At 42.3% G+C, this 20,069-nt stretch overlaps 1 protein-coding gene across 1 annotated transcript in view; it reads left to right on the top strand.

Annotated features, from left to right (window-relative positions):
- The first annotated feature begins 12,299 nt into the window (after positions 1–12,299).
- The window catches only part of INPP1 (inositol polyphosphate-1-phosphatase), a 30,327-nt gene continuing 22,557 nt past the window's right edge, over positions 12,300–20,069 (top strand). The window contains exon 1 of the mRNA XM_056111759.1: positions 12,300–12,471. The gene's annotated coding sequence lies outside the window, so the exon portion shown is untranslated. The remainder of the gene's footprint in view (positions 12,472–20,069) is intronic.

The raw sequence follows: 20,069 nt of genomic DNA on the forward strand, positions 1-20,069 counted from the left end.
ATTATGACATTGTTAACTGTTCTAAAAATAAAGCCAGGCAAATTTATCACAAAGTAAAATACACAAAGGAATAAACAATCAGGATGTAAATGGTCAAGATAACAAAGTATGCCGTAAAATGATTTTACAATCTTAAGCCTTTACGGTAGGATCCAAAAATACATTCAATTTGGGGTCTTCTCTGGATAGCTAAAGTAAACAAGAAATATTCTAGAAAGTTTAAGAATTGAAGGAAATGACTCACCAGATAGTATGTTTGTCCAGAGGATAACCTTTGTACTAAACCACAGAGGACTTTACACCTAATCAGCAGGGGTTGGGCCTGGCAGTTTAGAAGGAATGTTCAGATGAAAAGCAGGGCAAGGCAATTCAGTGCCCCTACCCTGAACCTGATTGCTTTCAGATTCCATGTTTTATTCCCATGAGACAGAGGGGAACTCAGATCTAAGATTTCATCTACTTAACACTTGGATTTACAAAATTGTATAGCTGAGACTTCAGTAAGCAATAGTTTTGTGAAAAGGTACGTTAAAAAAAAACATACTTTTCATTTCAATGAATTTTATATATATAAAGTGTGAGTAAGTGAGTGTGTGTGTGTGTGTGTGTGTGTGTGTGTGTGTGTTATGATATAGATACTCAGGGTCAATGAAGCCTTTTAGGAAGGATACTGGGATCATTTGTGGTGGAGAATGGGCACTGGTGGAGGGATGGGTACTCGATCATTGTATGAGTGAAACACAAGCACAAAAGATTGTAAGTCTGTAACTATACCTCACGGTGATTCATTAATAAAAAATTATTTTAAAAAAATTTTAATGCATGGTAAATGATTACAAAGATTCCTTCTCTCAAGATTTTAAGTGTTGACTTCAAGGAGAATGTATTATAGACATGTACAAATGCTGAAAAATTCCTTATAGTGCAGTGAGTTAGAATCTAAATCAAGATGTGACAGTATCAGGAAATGTTGTGTAACAATTGCTAAATTTAACAGTAGTTTGATTAGACTTAGTAAAGAAATTGACTGAGTCTAGAGAGTTGAGAGCTGCCAACTGTTACAGCACTATTAACTTCATTCTGGAGGCTTTGGCTAATGTCTCTGCAAGGTTCCTGGACCCAGCTGCAGTATGTTGGGAATGGGGAGGACATTTTCTCACACATCCCACAAGCCATGTTCTGTTACTAGCTAGGGGATCCTACAGTTCGCCTCAATTATGCCACTATGCATCTGAAGACTTTTCTCCTTTTACCCAAGGATTCATTTTTATTTTTAATTCATTGAAAAGGTTTTACAGTGGTCTCACTTTGGTGGGTGTAGAATTTCAGTGATTATGTTGTAATGTTTTGAATCTTTGTTCAAAACTTGCCAGGAATTCATTTTCTGATTGTATATCTGTAATCATTAAGAGTTGGAAACAACACAACAACCGATCATAAATAAAAGAAAAAGACAGGAATTTGGATTTGAGTTGTAGGCAGTCTAATATTCCAAGAATTAATGTGCAGAAACTAATGATCTAATAGTCTCTTTAATCTAATAGTCCCCTCACTCACTCTTGAGTATTATGTTTAGGTCAACATTTGACCATGCATAATAAAGACTAAATTACACATTTTAAATTTGTATCGAATATCCCTTTGACAGACTGGAGAGATAGTACATGGTTTAAACCATTTGCCTGGTATGCAAATGACTCCAGTTTGATCCCAGGCACCACATATGGTATCCTAAGCACTACCAAGAGTCACCCCTAATCATAAGGCCAGGAATTAACCTGATCACTCCTGGATGTGGCCCCAAATACCCCTCCTCCCCAAAATGAGTAGCCCTTTGACTATAATTTGTCATTGTGATATAAGAAGAAGTAGATTGTAAAATTTCTGGATTTATATCTTTAGAGAAAAGGTAAATTTTTCTTTGTGTTCTTTTGTCCTGTTTTTTAGAGCATAATAGTGGTGGTAAGCTGTACTGAACATTGTCAATGATGCTAGCAGAGTGTCAAAATGGAAGGAGTGAATGAAAACAGGATAGCAAAAAAAGTGGTTGCTCTCCTAATATCATTTCACAAGGCCAAGATTAAAGTTTTAACCCACAAGACTTCCTCCTCACTCCTATCCCTGTTCCAAAACTGCAGAGGCCAGTCCCAAGTTCAAGGTTACCTGTGCTCCTCACTGACTCCCCATAAACCTCAAATTCCTACAAGTTCCTTCTTCAGTTGATTAATAGAAACATGCACTTACCAGACCACCAGAATATAAAAGGATACAATTCATGAAGAGCCAGTTCCAAGAGAAGCAAAAAGGTCAGCTATAGGGAAAGGGTCTAGGGAAGGTTGTAGAACTTCCCTGTCCACTTTAAGCAGGTTGTTGTTTACCAACCCAGAGCTCACACCACCTTGTTCTTTTGAGGTGAGGGGTTATGGAAACATCACTTTACAGGCATACTTGATTACATCACTGGCTATTGGTACAGGTGTTTAACCTCCAGCTTCAGATCAGAAGAGTGTGAGCAAAAGTACCAACATTAACCATGTGGTGACTCCACCTTAACAAACCTTCATCCTTAGGTAGGATCAAAAAGGCATCTAACATGAGGTTGGAATGATAGTACAGTGGATAAGGTACCTGCCTTGCACACGGTCAACCTGGGTTTTATCCCTGGCACCCCATGTGGTCCCTGGGTGATCCTTGAGCATAGAGTCAGGAGTAAGCTCTAGCTCCACCAGGCATGGCCCCAAAATTTCAAAAACCATCCAAACATACAAAAAAGGAAATCTAACATAACTAAAGATACCTGTTACTCTTATTGCTAAGGAGACCTAAGGATTTAGGCAGTTATGACCCAAAATTTGTAGACTACGATCAACTGTATTTTTCTTTTAAACTATATAGTACCTTATAACTATTGAAATAATTTTTCAAAGGAATATTTAATTACATTGGTGAAATGATCCTTCATGATGATTAAGCAACAGTACACAGAACAATGTTAGGCAAAGTTCACAAGCGCACAGGAAATGAAAAATTATGCTCCAGCGTTTTAATGGTTAGAGTATTTATGGTTGGTTTTATTGTATTTATATATATATATATATACATACACAAATATACGTCTTTATTTAAATTTTTTACTGTTGTAGAGGTAACATGATTTCAATATTATTAAAGCATATGGTCTTTTACTGAGGAAAGGGACATTTTGGGTACCACACAGCAGTACTAAGGGGCTATACTCAGAATCCTGGCTCTGGGTCAAGGGTCATTCCTGATGGTTCTGGGGATCAAACCAATATTGGTCATGGGTAAGGAAAGTGACTTAAACTTTGCGCTCTCTCTCTCTCTCTCTCTCTCTCTCTCTGATACCACATTTATCCCTTCCCTTCACTTTCCTTCCCTCCCTTCCCTCCCCTTCTTTTTTTCTTTATATTTTGTTTTTGGGCCATACCTTGAGATGCTCAGAACTTACTCTTAGTTCTGTGCTCAGGGATCACTCCTGGCAGGCTCGGGGGACTGTATGGAATGCTGGGGATTGAACGGGGCTGGCCTCATGCAACAAGTTTCCTACACACTGTGCTAACTCTTCCACCCACCCCCGCATTTATGGTTTTGATGTACCCAGTTACTGCACCTCATCATCCCCAAAGTTCAATACCCTCCACTAATGTCCTTATGTTACTTCCAGTCTACCTCTTCTATCCCTTCCCATCTTATCCCCCTGACTTGGTAATGTCGGTTTTGTAATTCAAGGCCACGTGTTTGCCATCGTTTGTTGTTATGTTGTGCCTCGTCTTTATTCTCCATATACCACTGATAAGTGAAATGATGCACTATTTGTCCATTTTGCTCTAGTTTACTTCTCTTAACATGAGGCCCTCTAGTTCTACCCATAATTCTACCCAATTTGTTTTTCACACTCTTCAAGGTTTCCACAAACTTAAAAAATTTCTTAAAATACCTTGAAAAAATTAATTTTGGTGTACAGCTATTGTGTTGCTATTTAAAAAGCTATGACAATTGTCCAGTAATCCAGAAATGTATAATCAAGGAAATTGGAGGACCCACAATTAGTGCTTAGAGGAATGCAATACAGGATATAGTGATCATTGCAGAACTCTGGAACTCACACATGCTAAGTACAAGCCCCACCACTTAAGCTACAATCCCTGGAACCTACTTTAATCTCATTTAGATGTTAGACCCCATATTAGCTTTTTATTTTCCTTAGAGGTTCAAAAAAACATCAAGTTTTGAATATTTCTAGACTAGAGTCTGTGATTTTGAAGTCAGTAGATGCCATGGGTGGCTTACGTGAAGCAAGGAAGGGAGAGATGGTCACTTTCTCCTAATCTTCCTCTGCCACCCGATCCCAACTGGGAAGGCTAGGACAGATAAAGTCTGTGATGAGCCCCACACAGCATGGAGCTCGAGTCCCGTCAGCTCTGCCCCACAAGGTGGCCATCAAGCCACACCTGATGTTCACTTGGTCTTCTCGGCACAGGAGTTGATCCCCATCACCCAATCTCTCAGGGAGTTGCGGATTCAGACTGGAGCAAGGAATTGCTTTTTGCAGTAAAGAAAAGTTGGTCCTAGGCCTTACCCAGGGTTTCTTGGTCCTTGTCTTTCTCACAGAAAGGAATTTCAGGAGTAGACAATTAGTGAAGTAAACACAGATTTTATTTGGTGGCTTTTAGGAAGGAGAAGGAGGGAGAGCAAAGGAGAGAGAGTTAAGTGCTCAAGGGAGAATGCGGGCTTTTCCAGAGATGGGGCGAGACCTAGTACACATCTCAAGAGGGGAGATGCAGGCGACACATGTGCTTGGTCGCCACATGTGCTCAGCCACATGGGCACAAGCAGCAAAGGGGCTCAGGCAGCATATGCACACGCTTTCTTTTTTCAAGGTGGCTTTTATAGGGTTTCTCCAAACTGCCCCATGTGAGGCTTCTACCTAGGTAAAAGTTCGTTGCTAGGGTGGTTGCCAAAGGGGTTAGAGTTGAGAGTGGTCAATGATCCTATTTGAAATTCCATTCCTGGCCTTTGTTCCTGCCAGAGTTTCTCTTGGAGGAGGGCTCCAGCCTCCTCTGTGTCTGTTGGCATCAGGTGAAAATCTTATTAGGCCCCTTAGCTCACAAGGTAGGTCCTGACGACCTCAGTCCTGGTGGTTTTACTACACCCTAGGAATTCCATTGCCATGGGGCCCTTTCCTGTCTGTCTATATGAATTTCTTCAAAATAATACAATGGGGCATTCTCAAAATCTAATAGAGATGGACTGGGATGTAGCTCATCAGGATTTGAACACTTCCCTTGCTTATATGAGGTACTGGGTTCCATTGCCAGTACTGCAAACAAACAAACAAACAAACAAAGAGAGAAAAAGGGAGAATAATAGAGTACTACATTCCCAAAGACTAGCCACACAGTGAGAAGGCAAGTTCCTGCTTCAGGAAACTTGTAAATTCTTTTTACCTTGCCAAAAGTCAAAAGTGCAGATGAAAACATGCAGGACTTGTTGCAGATGAAATGAGAGAATTGTGTCATATGGTATTCGCCAGCATTCCTTTATTACTTAGACTGCCCTATAAGGAGCCAACTTCCACTCAGAGTTTTCAACCTCAGAGGTTTTGTTGAATCAACAATTTGCAAATGTCAGAGGTTAGGTTCAGTTGTGAGTTGATGAGGTGGAAATGCTAAGAGACATTGAAGATCCCAGGTCCTTAGAAAACACTGTTATTCTCTCTAGGAATGAAAGGGGAAAGGAGGTGACCATGTTAGCAGGGCATTGCAGAAGGAACTGCCCAGAAGAACTCTTAGAGGAACAAAATCATGATTGAGCCCTGTCCCAAAGCAGGAAAGGAAGTGGGAGGAAATACCTCAGTAGTTCTCCTTTTCTACCCTAACAACCTATTGCTGTCACCCATTGGTTTCTTCTACCCAGTAGATGGTGGCACCAGAGCCCAGAGGGAGTGACTAGCTTTTGGAAGGTCTACCAAGGCACAGAGTGTAGGTAGAAGGCTGAGAAATAGATCTGGCAGAGAACAAGTTGGCAGTGATCTGAATATATCTAGATAAATACTGTGAACCTGATACCCAGTAATAGATGCATGCTTCAGCAACTGTTTTTTTTTACCCATTCTTCAATTATGCAAACAATGGAATTCAAAAAACCATTATGTATTCAGGAAGCACCAGAGAGAGCTACAACTACACCTGCAGCTTTGAAGGAAGATTTTCTTATTGAAAATGGAAAAGTAAGACATTTTCTTGTCACCAGGTAAACTTTCTTTTATCTTTCATTTCATTTCATTTCATCATCCTGTTAATCGTCGATTGCCTCAAGCAGGCCCCAGTAACGTCTCTTTCATCCTAGCCCTGAGATTATATTCAGGGCTCTTTAGGAGAATGAGACCCATCATTGTTACTGGTATTTGGCATATTTGGTAGGCCACGGGGAGTTTGCCAGACTCTGCCCTGTGGGCAGGCTACATTCGACAGCCTGCAAGTTTGTCCAAAGTAGAAATGAGATAATAAGATGTCGCGCGGCCGCGAATGCGGCCGCGCGGTTCTGGGATCTGGATTTTATAGTCTCTGAGTCTTGGCCGCTGATGGGATTACACGGCGCCAGGGGGCCAGGTGGTGGGTGTGACCCCCGCCTACTGGAATTTGGAGGATCTGGGTGGAAGATGCTCGACTCCAATTCGAGTAGGCTTGGAGGTCTCGGCCCCGGAACCCGCATGGCTTTGTCCCTCTGCCAGTACCTTCAGGTGTGCGGAGAGTGGTCTCAGCATGGTGGTGGCTGGTCCTGGAGGTCTCCGGCTGCCGTAGCCCTGGCCGGGGCGGGGAGGAAAGCTCAACCCGGAGTCCCTTGGAGGGGAGCGGGTTGAGCTTTCCTCCCCGCCCCGGCCAGGGCTACGGCAGCCGGAGACCTCCAGGACCAGCCACCACCATGCTGAGACCACTCTCCGCACACCTGAAGGTACTGGCAGAGGGACAAAGCCATGCGAGTTCCGGGGCCGAGACCTCCAAGCCTACTCTTTTATCTTTATTGAAAAATAATACATATTAGCAATAGAAAACTACCATATATACACCCCTCATAAAAAAAAGTTGGTCTCATGCTTATCCCCAAACCACAATGCACATCTAGTGTGTTGATATCCTTTCAGATTTTTATTTTCTACGCAGAGACAAAGATAATAGTTTAGCATTAGGGAATAGCTCCGTAAAAGTATTTCTCCAGCTAATAACCATGAATGCTATGAAATGACTAACATTCTGAAACTTTAAAACCTTTTTAAAAGTTTCCCTTGTAATTGTAACTAATGGCTCTCATTTAGTTTGGTTTCTCTTTGCACTATTCCTAAGTGCACTGTGATGAAGTTTCTTGCAGTCTTTTCTTTATGCATTTTACTGCTCTTAGGCCAGTTTTAGGCCACAGTCTTTTTCTATAGGGATCAAGTAAATAGCTTTCCTATTTTAAAAAGGCAGTTCAAAAATCAGTGTAGGAAAAAAGACAACAGAGACATTTGTGGTCTCAGAGCCTAAAGTATTTGCTACCTGGATTGTACAGAAAACACCTGCCAATCTCTTTATTACGAATTCCCAGAAATGCAATTTTTGAGTCAAAAGGAATTTTGAGGCTTTTACTACATTCTTCCAAATTGTCTCCAGAAACATTGAACCAGTTTATGTTCTTCTCAGTACTGAGTTTGGTCATTTGTCATGCATATTGCCTTTAGGGTTGCTGGCCCAAATTGCCAACTGAATATTCTTATTCTCTTGTTCGTAATTTGATGGTACATTATCATTATGTTTTCACTGCCCCCCAAAACGTTTGCCCATTTACAGTTTTCACAACTTAGTTTACATTTCTCTATTAAGAAATAGGATATTTATATTTTATATGAACCCTATTAAATGAGGATGTTCTTTTAAATTTTGTATATTGCAATTTAGGGGGATAATTTTTTTTTGTTTGTTTCACCGTTGGCCCTTTTTTTAAAAAATTTTTATTAGTGAGATACCATGAGGTACAGTTGTAGACTTACAAATTTTTGTGCTTGGCTTTCAATTATACAATGATCAAATACCCATCCCTCTACCAGTGCCCATTTCTCACCACCATGGATCCCAGTATCCCTCCCACCCCCCATCCCCCCCATCCCACCCTGCCTCTGTGGCAGGGCATTCTTGGGGGATAATTTTTACTTGTCTTTTACTTAGCTTGATTATTTTCTTGTTTAGGGGCCACATCCAGTGATGCTCAGATGCTTCTCCAGGCACTACTCGAATCAGTCAGCCCCAGCAGTGCTGGGGACTATGAGGTCCAGGGAATAGGGCCTGGGGCTCCTGCATGCAGTCACCTCACTGGCCAAAATTTCATTTGTCTTTTAACTTTTCTCTATGGGCCTCTTTAATGAAAAGTTAAAAATGGTTCAATAATAGAAATTTTATAGGGAATTGCTTTTTTTCAAAGTTGCTTTGTGATTAAAAAGAAATAAGAAGCAGTTCACTTATATTTGCACCTTAAATCCTTTTAATTTTTAAAATTATTTTAATCCTACTAAAGTTCTGTATCTAAGAAAGTTTGAAGGCTTAAATGGGCATTATAATTTGAGCCTGATTTCTATTGCTATGTTCAAATTTGGCATCCATCCACTATATGTTTGAATAGTTTATTTAATCTAAGTCATAATTTTGTTCATTTTTTAAAAAACATTTTTAATTTAATCACCATGAGATACACAGTTTCATAGTGTTCCAATTCACCTGCTACTGTAAGGCTTTATATATATATATATATATACATATATATAAAGTATATCAATTTAACCATCTTTCAGCATACAGTTTTTGTCCAGAGTGATCACTTCCAACTATGATTGTCATAGCAGTCCCTTCTCTGTCCTAATTGCACTCCCGCAACCCCCGCCACCCCATCCCCACTTTGTGGCAAGCTTACTGCCAATTTTATTCTGTCTTAAATGGAGAGAAGACCAAAAAGTTAACACAAAAATGAACAGTCATAACAGATATAAAGCATAAATAACTACCAGTTATTATAGCACCACAAATATTCCAGACAAAAACAATAACACATACAACGTGCAACGGTATAAAACAAGTTTGTGCATCCAAGAAACTAGATGTAGCATGGAAAATATGAGGTGTCAAGTATGAGGGTCAAGTGTAGGAGAGGGGAGGAGAGGGGAGGGGAGCTTTGAATACCACATCTAAGAGTTTACTCTTAATACTATGTGAGTGAGGGAGCCAGTGAAGAGTTTTGAACAAGTGAAACTCCATGGAGATGTGAGGTCAAGAGCACCATCTCTAAAGCAGTAGAGTCTTGAAAGCAGTAATAACTGGATCTATCCTGCCCCACCCCCCTCCAAATTCCAGCTCTCTAGAGTCAAATTCCTTTACCTTCTAACTATGCTGGTATCTACTTCTTCTAACACTGAGTTTAAAAAGATAGGACAAAGGGCTGGAGTGCACATGTTATGCACATGTTACATGCTGGAGGCCCAGGTTCCATCCCCAGCACCACATGGTCCCTTGAGCACAGAAGAGCCTGGAGTAGATTCTGAGCATCACTGGTTGGGGTCCAAAGACAAACAACCCTCCTCCCTGCCAAAGTTGAAATGATTACTCCATTCTGTCATTATGGCTAAAACTAATTAAAAATAAAGGAAGATAGATCTAGAGGAATCCCAATTTGATGGATTCAAAAGATGGGTCTGAGTGAGAGAAAAAAAATCAATTGCACTTGTCAGTTAGTGAAAGCTGGCGTATGGATTAGGTGGGTGGGAAAGCTGTAATGGATTAGAGATTTCAAGAGCAGGCTGGGAAGGATAAGCAAGAAGTTTGTCAGAAGATATAAAGATCAAAGTCCAGTACTGCCCCCAGGCTCCTGTTTCTGCTTTCCAAACCTTGCTGCTCCAGGACCAAGTGTTGACTTGGTCAGGAGACTTCTGAAATGGTCTGGGAAGTGCAGATAAGAAAGCCCGCAGCTGGAACTTGAAAGATGCTTCCCTCCCTTGAGTGATGGGCTGCAATGCTGGAACCTAGATACCCCCCTCCCGAATCTTCCTGGATAAAGCACTGTCAGACTGCACTGCCTGTTCTGAACATCTGACTAGGCCTTGCAGAGGCATCATTTCCCAGAGATGTGTGAGGCACTGCTTTAGCACTGAGGCTCTTAGCTTTCCTTTCTTCCTTTTCCTTCTTTCTTCTTTCCTTCCTTCCTCTCTTTTTCCTTCCTTCCTTCCTTCCTTCTTTCTTTCTTTCTTTCTTTCTTTCTTTCTTTCTTTCTCTTTCCTTCTTCTATCTGCCTTTCTTTCTTTGTTGTTAGTTTGTTTGGGGTTTGGGGCTACACTCGGAGATACTTAGAGCTTACTACTGACTCAGTAATCAGGGACCAAGTGTCAGCCCTGGAATCAAAAGACTTTGGTGGACAGAAGGCCCACCATGCAAGGCGGACAGAAGGCCCACCATGCAAGGCAAGTGCTTTTCTTCCTGTATGCTTCCTCCTGCCCATTTTTCTTTCTCATTTGAATCATTTAGAGAGCATTTAAAATTTCTCATGTCATTCCAAAACTCATGATCCATAGTTGAAGCCCAGAGCATAGCTATGGTAGCAACATCAGAAGAATCTGTGAGGGACCCAACAGGCTTTGGTAATTTTATGTCAGTTCAGTGAATTCTGTCTTTAGTGAGCTTAGAGAACCCAAGTTTCTCTAAGAACCAATAGTCAGCTTCCACACTTCTATTCAAAACTTTATTTGCCTTTGCAAAATGCATCTATGGATGGAGAGATAGTGTCTTGCAGACAGCCCTACCAGATTCCTACCCCAGCACCCTAGACGGTTCCCTGAATAACCAAGTGTGATCCTGGAGCACAAAGCCAGGAGTAAGCCCCGAGCTCAGCTGAGTTGTTGCCAAAAACCACTCCCTGCCCCCTACAATGTCCACCTTACTCCCTGACATCACCCCATCAGATTCCACCCATTTTAAGAGGTCTGGAGAGAGGTGTTCCCTGCTCCTCATAAGCCTGTCAATGGGCCTGAGACCACAATCTCCTTAGACAAGGGCGCAGGACACACAAGAGAGGCATTTCACTGAGAACAAGGGAGGGGCCTATGACGCAGGCTGGAAGTCCATCTTCACAGTGGCTAAGACTGTCAGACTCATACCTCCACCCCACAGTAGGAAGACAAAGGTGGGATTTTTTGAGGGGGTGTGGAGCTCTCACGCAATGCTCAGAGGATCCAGGGTCACTCCAGGTTATGCTCAGCCTGGCTATGCAGGCCTGACCATTCAATGCCCAGGTAAGAACCTGGCAGTGCTCAGGAATAGAACCTGGGGCTTCATGCCTCGAGTTTTCTCCCCTATTGTAGGAAGATTGCTAAGCCCTTTCCCCCTACACACACACACACACACACACACACACACACACACACACTCACAAACACAGACACAACACACACAGACATACCGAAACACAGACACACATAGACTCACACACACAGACACAGATACATACAGACATAGACTCACACACACAGACACAGATACATACAGACAGACACACACACAGACACATAGACACACAAAGACACATCGACTCACACCCACTCACACAGACTCACACACAGACACACATACAGACTCATACACACACAGACTCACACAAACACAGACACTCAGACACACAGAGACACACACAGACTCATACACAGACTCACACAGACACAACACACACAGACACACACAAATAGACACACACAGACACACAGACACACACAGACACACAGAGACTCACACACAGACTCACATACAGACACATACAGACACACACAGACTCACACACAGACTCACACACAGACACACAAAGACTGTCACACACACAGACCCACACAGACACAGACACAGGCACAAAGACGCATAGACACAGACACATAGACACAGACTCACACACATACAGACACACACACACACACACACACACACACGAACAGGAATCTGCTGGGGGCACCCCCGAGTCCATTCCAGGCCGACACTCGCCCTGCATCGTCACGTTCCCCTTGTGACGTGGCGGGCTCCCGGCTCCGGGGGCGTGGGATGCCCGGGGCGTCACCGCGGTCGACACGCCGCAGCGCCGGGCCGGCGGGGAGCGAGGGGGCCCCGGGCGAGGTCGGGGACCCGCGGCCGTGCGAGGCGGCGCCGCCCACCCGCCCCGCCTGGGCCTCCCCGCCGTGACCTCCGCGCACTCCCCGCCCCGCGGCTCGGCTGTGCCCGCGAGCCGCCCGCGCCCGCCGCCCCCCGGGGCACCGCCCGCGCCCCTGCGCCCGCCGCGCGCCTCCCCCACCTCTTCCGTTCCTGTCGGGCGGGCTGCAGCCTCCCGCACGCGCCCCTGCCCGCCGCCTCGGACCCGCGTCCACCCCGCAGCCCCGCGCGCCGCTCCCGGGGCCAGGTGAGTGTGGATCCGGGGCGCGGGGCGCCGGGGTCCCTGTCCGGCCTGTGCTGACCTCTGTCTGCCGCGGCCACGCTGCCGACCCTGGCCCGGCCCGCCGGCCGGAGGGGCTCGCGGGCGAGAGCGGAAAGAAATCCAGAGGGAGGGAAGGAAAAGCGACGAGCAACTCGCTAGCAAAAGCGAAAAGGCAGGCGCCTTTCCAGGTGGCCGATCGATCGCTGAGGACAGTCGTGGGGAGCCCGGGTGGCCCGGCACCCACAGGTAGAGGGCGTAGCTGTCAAGCGCCCCTGGCTCGGGTTCTGGCGATGCTCCTACGCGTCCGGCGTGGTTGGATGCACACAGAATAAACAGGTCGCGTCTACATGTAAACTCCTGGTTTTGCATTCTTTGCCTCTTTGGAAAGGTGAGACGGGGCAGAGTGTGGCCGGAGAGGGCTGGAAATCGGTAACCTGGGTTTGCTGGAATCGTTGGAGGTCATCAGTGAGACTCTGGAAACAGAGGAGAGAAAGGAAGGACACGAAGGAAACATAGTGTCAGTTCTGGGGATTGCAGCTTGTAAAGCTAAATTTAAGGTGTTGCTCATCAGCACCCACTGTGTGAAGGGCTCTCGCTTCAATACGACACAGGGTTAAGACTACGGACGCTTTAAGAATAGTACGCTCTTTGAATGAAACAGCTTTTGAAGCTGATAGTCTAGTGGTGAAAATAGCCCATTGGACTATTTTTGGTTTGATGAAGTAGCTAAGTGATCTCATTTTTACCTTTTATGCATTTGTTTTTACTAGTGGGGGAGGTGGGCCACACCTAGCATTCAGCAGCGCTGGGGATTTGAGAATGGGCGGGTTGCCCCTTTTAATAGGGATTAAGGCAAGCCCCTTAACCCGTATTCCATCTCTCAAGCCCCTCATTTTTACCTTTGTGTGGGGTCCACCCAACTGCGCTCAGGCTACCCCTGGTAGGGCTTCAAGGTTCATATGCAGTGCCGGGATCAAACACTTGTCAGCTTGGCTCATCAGCTGCAGGCAAGGCTATCCTTCGATAAACTATCCACTTTACTATCTCTCCACCCAGCTCTCTCTCTCTCTCTCTCTCTCTCTCTCTCTCTCTCTCTCTCTTCTCCCATCCTCGTTTAAAATAAGGAATAGACAGGGAAATGAAGGTAATGAAAGAGTTCTTTTTCGAGACTTCACTTACATTCTAATTTAGAACCTACTGCATTTTTAAGCTTTTGTGGTTTTTTTTTTGATACTATTCTACAAGTTATTCTTGGTCATGAAGATGATTATGAAAGAGCATAAAGTTACACTCCTGCAAAGAATAAGCACTGCTTTTCAAACATTTGTAGTAAATTACCACTTGCTTGGAAATTGTAGCTTTGACTCATGCAACTTAATGTGAAATATCTCATTATAGATTTAAATTATAGGTATACTTGTGGTAATTCTAAAGGGAAAAAGTCCTATTTGACTTAAAATGCCTGTGAAGCAGAAGTTCTAAAGTTATTCAGTACATATGTATTTCCTCTTATTTTTTCCCCCTGATTTGTTTTTCTACCATGCCCAGGGATGCTGGGGGAATTCAACCCTTGGTTTCTGCTTGAAAAACATGAACCCCAGCCCTTTGAGACTTCTCCCTGATTTCGTTTTCTCTTATATTTCTGTCTCTGACAACCAGAAAATGCCTTATTCTATTTCATCTTGTAGATGGATTGCCTGAAAGATTTATTGCCTGTGTAGAGGGTGGGGACAAAATATGACTAAAGTTTTTTTTTTTTTTTAAAAAAAGATTTCCTGGTTGCAACTTGGGAATTTTTAGACTGTCTAAGCCGGAGGGGGGGGGGGGGCGGGGAGAAGGTTACTTAAACTAGACAAACATGCTAAAAGGGCAAATAAAATCAAACACAAAAGTCAAGTTTGAAAAACACAGGTGGGAAATAACTTGTTGGAATGAAGAGATGACATTACCTGTTAGCATTGATATAGAGAAAATGTTCCTAATGGAAGGCATGACTTTACTAATATAATGATGTTTTTCATTTAGGGAATCTGAAATGTTTATAATCTCTTGTCACTCTACTGGTGATTGAACGTTTTGCATGTTTCGTGCCTTTGAGGTGGTATGAAATGTTAATTTTAAGGTCTTTTATAAGAACGTTAGATTAATGGAATTTTAATTCAGATTACTGTGACTGGTAATCCACAGCAAAGTATTAGGTCTGAGAATTTCTCTTTTATATAACAGATCTGTTACCTCTTCTATGTTCCTGATTGGGGAAGACATGCAGGCAAATTTTAATAACAATGATTGCTTTGTAATTTTTGTTTTTATGGGGGGAGGACTGTTAGTTAGACTGTGCTAGAGGGCCCCAGGCCAGTCTTAGCAGTTCTCAGTCAGGAGACCAGTTGGTATACATGAGAGATGCAGTGCCATGGCGGCCCTGTGCTGCTGGGGTCTCTAGGCTGCACCTGGCAGGGCCCAGGGACCATGTAATGACAGATTTCAGTGAGATTAGCCACATGCACCTTAACCGCTATGCTATCTGTCTAGCCTTCTTGCTTTTATTTAAAATGATTAAACCATCTGCAGAAGAAGCACATCTTTACTTGGATATAAAACAGTTCCATTAATTTGAAAGCAAATCAACAAAATTGACTGTTAACCATCTATAAAAGAACTTGAGGGTCTAGAACAATAGTACAGTGGGTAGCGTGTTTGCCTGGCATGCGACTGACCGGAGATCCATCCCTGGCGTCTCTTATGGCCCCTTGAGCACCACCAGGAATAATTCCTGGGTGCAGAGCCAGTAGTAACCCCTGAGCATTGCCCAATGTGACCCCAGAAGTAAACAAAAAAACCAAAGCAGAACTAAAGGTGGAACTTGATAAGATGAATTACCACACTGAGTGTTATTTTCCTTTCCTTATCGTTCAATTTCTATACTTGTTTTCTCTCCCTCTCTTTTCTTTCTTTCTTCCTTTTCTCCTTATTTTTTCTTTCTCTTTTCTTTTTTTTCTTCTTTTCATTTTTTTGAAGGAGCATTGTTCGCTTGCTTATTTTTAACAGTTATTTAAAACCTAAATTACTTATCCATGTTTATGTTAATATAAATGAATTTAGTAACTAAAGCAATTTAAAAAATACTGCTTAAGGAAATGTTAACCGAGTTAAAGTAATACCATTATTTTCCATTATTAGTACTATTTAAAATAAAATATTATATTTCATGTATAATGTAGAAAACTCTAGGTAGTTCCTGGGAACTTGAAGAGCTACATACAATTCCTACTTCATCTGAAAATAATCTTAAAAACATATATTGAATTATTAACTTCATGAATAGCAAAGAATGAGGGAAATAAAATTAAGGAATCAAGTCAAGAAAAGAAATTAAAACCAGCTTTTGACATTTAGTTATGGTTGCAGGATCAGCAAAAATGCAAAATCATTTAGTATATTTATATATTGAGATGGCCTTAATATAGTCATGCACTGTTTAACAATAGTAATATGCTCCCAGAAATGTGCAGGTATGTTTGTCATGCATTGTGCAAATGTCATAGAGTGTCCTTATACAAACCAAGATAGTAGTGCTTCCTGTACCTGGTAATGTACAGGATCACCTTTATTCATGTGACTTGTCTTTAACCCAAAAAATCATTATGGCACAGAACTATACTTAAAACTGTCCAAATCACAGGAACTCTATTTTTTTGTCAGTTTGTTTGGGTTCCTTTGAAGGCAGTGCACATGCTAGTATTCTCTTGTGCTCTACTCAACATTTCTGAGCATCTGTTTAAAATATTTGCCTTGCTAAACTGGAAGTAGAATGATAACAGATATACTGCTAACACAGACTGCCAGAATGTTTAATAACACAATCTAGGACATCTGTTTTCTTACTATAATATTCAGGGATTAATTTTTAGATCATGTGATTTATTTATCACTGCAGAAAATAAGAAGTGACAATCTTCCTGGAAATTTTGTAAATAACTGGTTTTAATGGTGTTTCCAAATTGTAATCCTAAATTTGCATAAAATAATCACTTCCAGATTAATTTTGGTGAAAGAAATCCTTTAAAACATGTTTATCTCTAAAGGAATGAAAATCTATCAACTTATAGAGCTCCTACTGTTTGTCTTGAGGCAATGCAGAAAAAACAGGTACCTTACTCAAATGGAACTCAGTAGCCTATTGGAGAGAGAACCACAGTGTCCTTCAGGGTATTCATTGACTCCCACCCACACAAGAACTCTACTATATGTAAACATATATAAACTTCTGTTTATATATAACATATGAATATGTTCTAATCAGAACTATTGGCCAACTCTCAAAACCCAGTGTGATGTACAAAATGCAAAATCAACTTGAAGGCAGGTAGCTTAGTACCCAAACTTTTTTCCAACTGATTTTCATACCCTTAAGACAACCTTTTCATTTATCATTCAATAACGTTTATTATGCTCTCATTAGGTGGATGGTAAACACTGAAAGCATGAAAACTTTTAATTATTTTTATTTTTGCTCTACACATGACAGTGTTCAGGGCTTACTCTTGACTCTGGGTTCAGAGATCATTCTTGGCAGGGCTTGGGGGATCATAAAGTGCACCAAGGATTGGCCTTGCCCAAGTCAGCCTTTTCACTGTACTATTTCCCTGGTCACTAAACTGTGCACATTTTAAAAACCTATGATTTTTTCTTTAGTATTTAAGAATTTATAGTGAACATATTTTATTGTTGTTTTGGGGCCACACTGGCAGTGCTCAGGGTGTATTCCTGACTCTGTGCTCAGGGATTACTCCTGGTAGTTCCCGGGGACCCAAAGCAGTGCCAGGAATTGACCCAGTGTCAGTTGCTTGCCTTAACCCTTGTACTATCTCTCACACATATTTTAGTAAAATTTATATCAAAATTTTTCATGTGATAAAGAATACGTACCTGGTTGGTTAAGGGAAAAGTAGAAGCTTACAGCCTATGATCAAAATAAAGACTCTTCTTATATCAATTCACCCACTTGGCCATATAGACAGTAAAAGTCTAGTGTTAAATGAGGTGGTGCCAAAAATAAGTGCTTCAGGAGTTCAGAAGATAAAATGGTAGAAGACTGTTATATTCAAAATGGACTTTAGCATTAAGATTCTAGAGTCTGGTTAATAGCTATCAAACTATTAATAATATTCTACTGGACGGGGCTGGAGTGATAGCACAGCGGGTAGGGCGTTTGCCTTGCATGGAGCCAACATGGCTGACACAGGTTCGATTCCCAGCATCCCATATGGTCCCCCGAGCACCGCCAGGAGCAATTCCTGAGTGCATGAGCCAGGAGTAACCCCTGAGCATCGCCGGGTGTGACCCAAAAAGCAAAAAAAAAAAAAATGAAAAAAATAATATTCTACTGGAAAATATTGAATAATTTATGGATATTGCATAATTTCTTTCTTTGAATTATGTATTACATATTACATTGTGATTACATATTCCAAATATCTTTAAAATGATATTACTTCCAAAAGCATTACACTGAATCAGCCTCAATTTTTTTTATAATTTTTTATAATTTTTTTTTTACTGCTATTTATTCAGCCATTGATTAAACTGATTGAACTTGGCATGAACTCCACATTACTTTTTTATTAATTTTTTAATGTTATAAGTTAGTTCTCAATGTTTGATTGCATTTAATATTCAAACACCAATCCCACCATCTTTACACCTTCCCACCACCAAATGTTTCCATCCCAAGCCCCAATTCCTGTCCCAAAACACAACCGAAATCTTATATTTCATATTGTCTGTTATGAAGAACTGTTAAACATGCTTACAAAAAAGTGTTCATATGAGAAACAGTGTGAAGATTGTTCTTATTTGGCAGGAGCCATTAAGACATTCTATAGGTATCACTAACATGTTGTTAAAGTTTGGGTAATGTGAGCTTTGGTATATATATATATATGAAAATATGTATATATGCATATATTCATATATATATTTCCCTCTATGATTTGTTGCCTACTATCTGAATCCCATCAAATGTGGTATGGTAATTATGGAGGATGGTTAGGGAGTGTTGGGGCCTCATGGTCCAGGAATGTATTTACTAGTATGTGAAGCTCAGCCCCAGTGTGTGGGGAGCAGCCTTGAGTGTGCAGTGGTTGGGTTTTGGAGGTTTTTGGCTGTCAGAGCTGGGTCCCTTGGGGTGGGGAAGGCTCTCACCCACCCCTCCTCTGGGGTGCCCGTGTGAAAAACACCCTGGCACGGAGTCCGGTGGCATGGTTATGGGAGCCTCATGTTATGCTCCCTTTCAGGAGAAGCAGCCATGTGACCTGAATGGTGGCTGATCTCCACATTACTTTTTCTTATTCTATCCTAATGTTAATTTTAGCACAGCGGGTAGGGTGTTCGCCTTACAAGCGGCCAACATGGCTGACCCGAGTTTGATTCCTCCGCCCCTCTTGGAGAGCCCGGCAAGCTACCGAGAGTATTCGATATGCCAGACACAGTAACAACAAAGTCTCCAATGGAGACGTTACTGGGCCCGCTCGAGCAAATCGACGATCAACGGGAGGGCCTTTACCTTTACCTTTACCTTATTATTATTCCCCCCCCCCTTTTTTTTCACCGTGAGATACAGTTACAAAGCTTTCATGTTTGAGCTTCAGTCATACAATTATCAAACACCCATCCCTTCACCAGTGCACATTTTCCACAACCAAAATCCCCAGTATTACTGCTGCCACCCCCGCGCCACCCCCCCTTCAGCCCCGGCCCCATTCCAACCCTTCCCTTGCCCGTGTTGAGCTTATATAGCTGAGTGGGAGATAGTTTTATGGGTGTGTCTCCACATGCCTAACTTTTGGCCGTTTAATTTTTTGGTAAACTTAGTCCCAAGTTGTTGGGGTCTGGCTAAAGGCACAGCAGCAATTTAGGAGTATCTGGAAGTCTAAAGGCACCATCAGGCTGCTGATGCACTCGCCCTACAGGTCCAAGTTGGCCAGCTGGCAGCACCATAAGGTAAAGGTAAAGGTAAAGGCCCTCCTGTTGATCATCAATTTGCTCGAGTGGGCCCAGTAACGTCTCCATTGGAGACTTTGTTGTTACTGTGTTTGGCATATCGAATACGTCACAGGTAGCTTGCCGGGCTCTGCCGTGCGGGTGAGATACTCTCGGTAGCTTGCGGGGCTCTCCGAAAGGGGCGGAGGAATCAAACTTGGGTCGGCCATGTTGGCTGCGTGCAAGGCAAACGCCCTACCACTGTGCTATCGCTCCAGCGCCATACCCCCATCAATTTTTATATTCTTGAAATCATCTTGTAGCCTCTAAAAGCCTATGCTTATGTTTGGAAAAGAACAGATAGAAAAATATCTAAATGAGTAGCTCTTCTAGTTAGTGAAAATGTTCTAACTTAAGAGAACAGAAATGGTCATTTCAAACTTGAAAGTCTGTCTAAATGGCATTGTTTTTATGGTTTTCAAATGCATTCTGAGAAGTCTTTGAAAGGCCCATTTCTTGCAAGTATTGTGCTAGTATTATTGTACATACAAACTGATGTGCATTTTCTCCCAGCATTTAATCTCTGTTGGAAAGCCCCTGAG

This window comes from Sorex fumeus, unplaced genomic scaffold (genome assembly GCF_029834395.1).
Source record: "Sorex fumeus unplaced genomic scaffold, SorFum_2.1 ptg000014l, whole genome shotgun sequence".
Lineage (NCBI taxonomy): Eukaryota > Metazoa > Chordata > Mammalia > Eulipotyphla > Soricidae > Sorex > Sorex fumeus.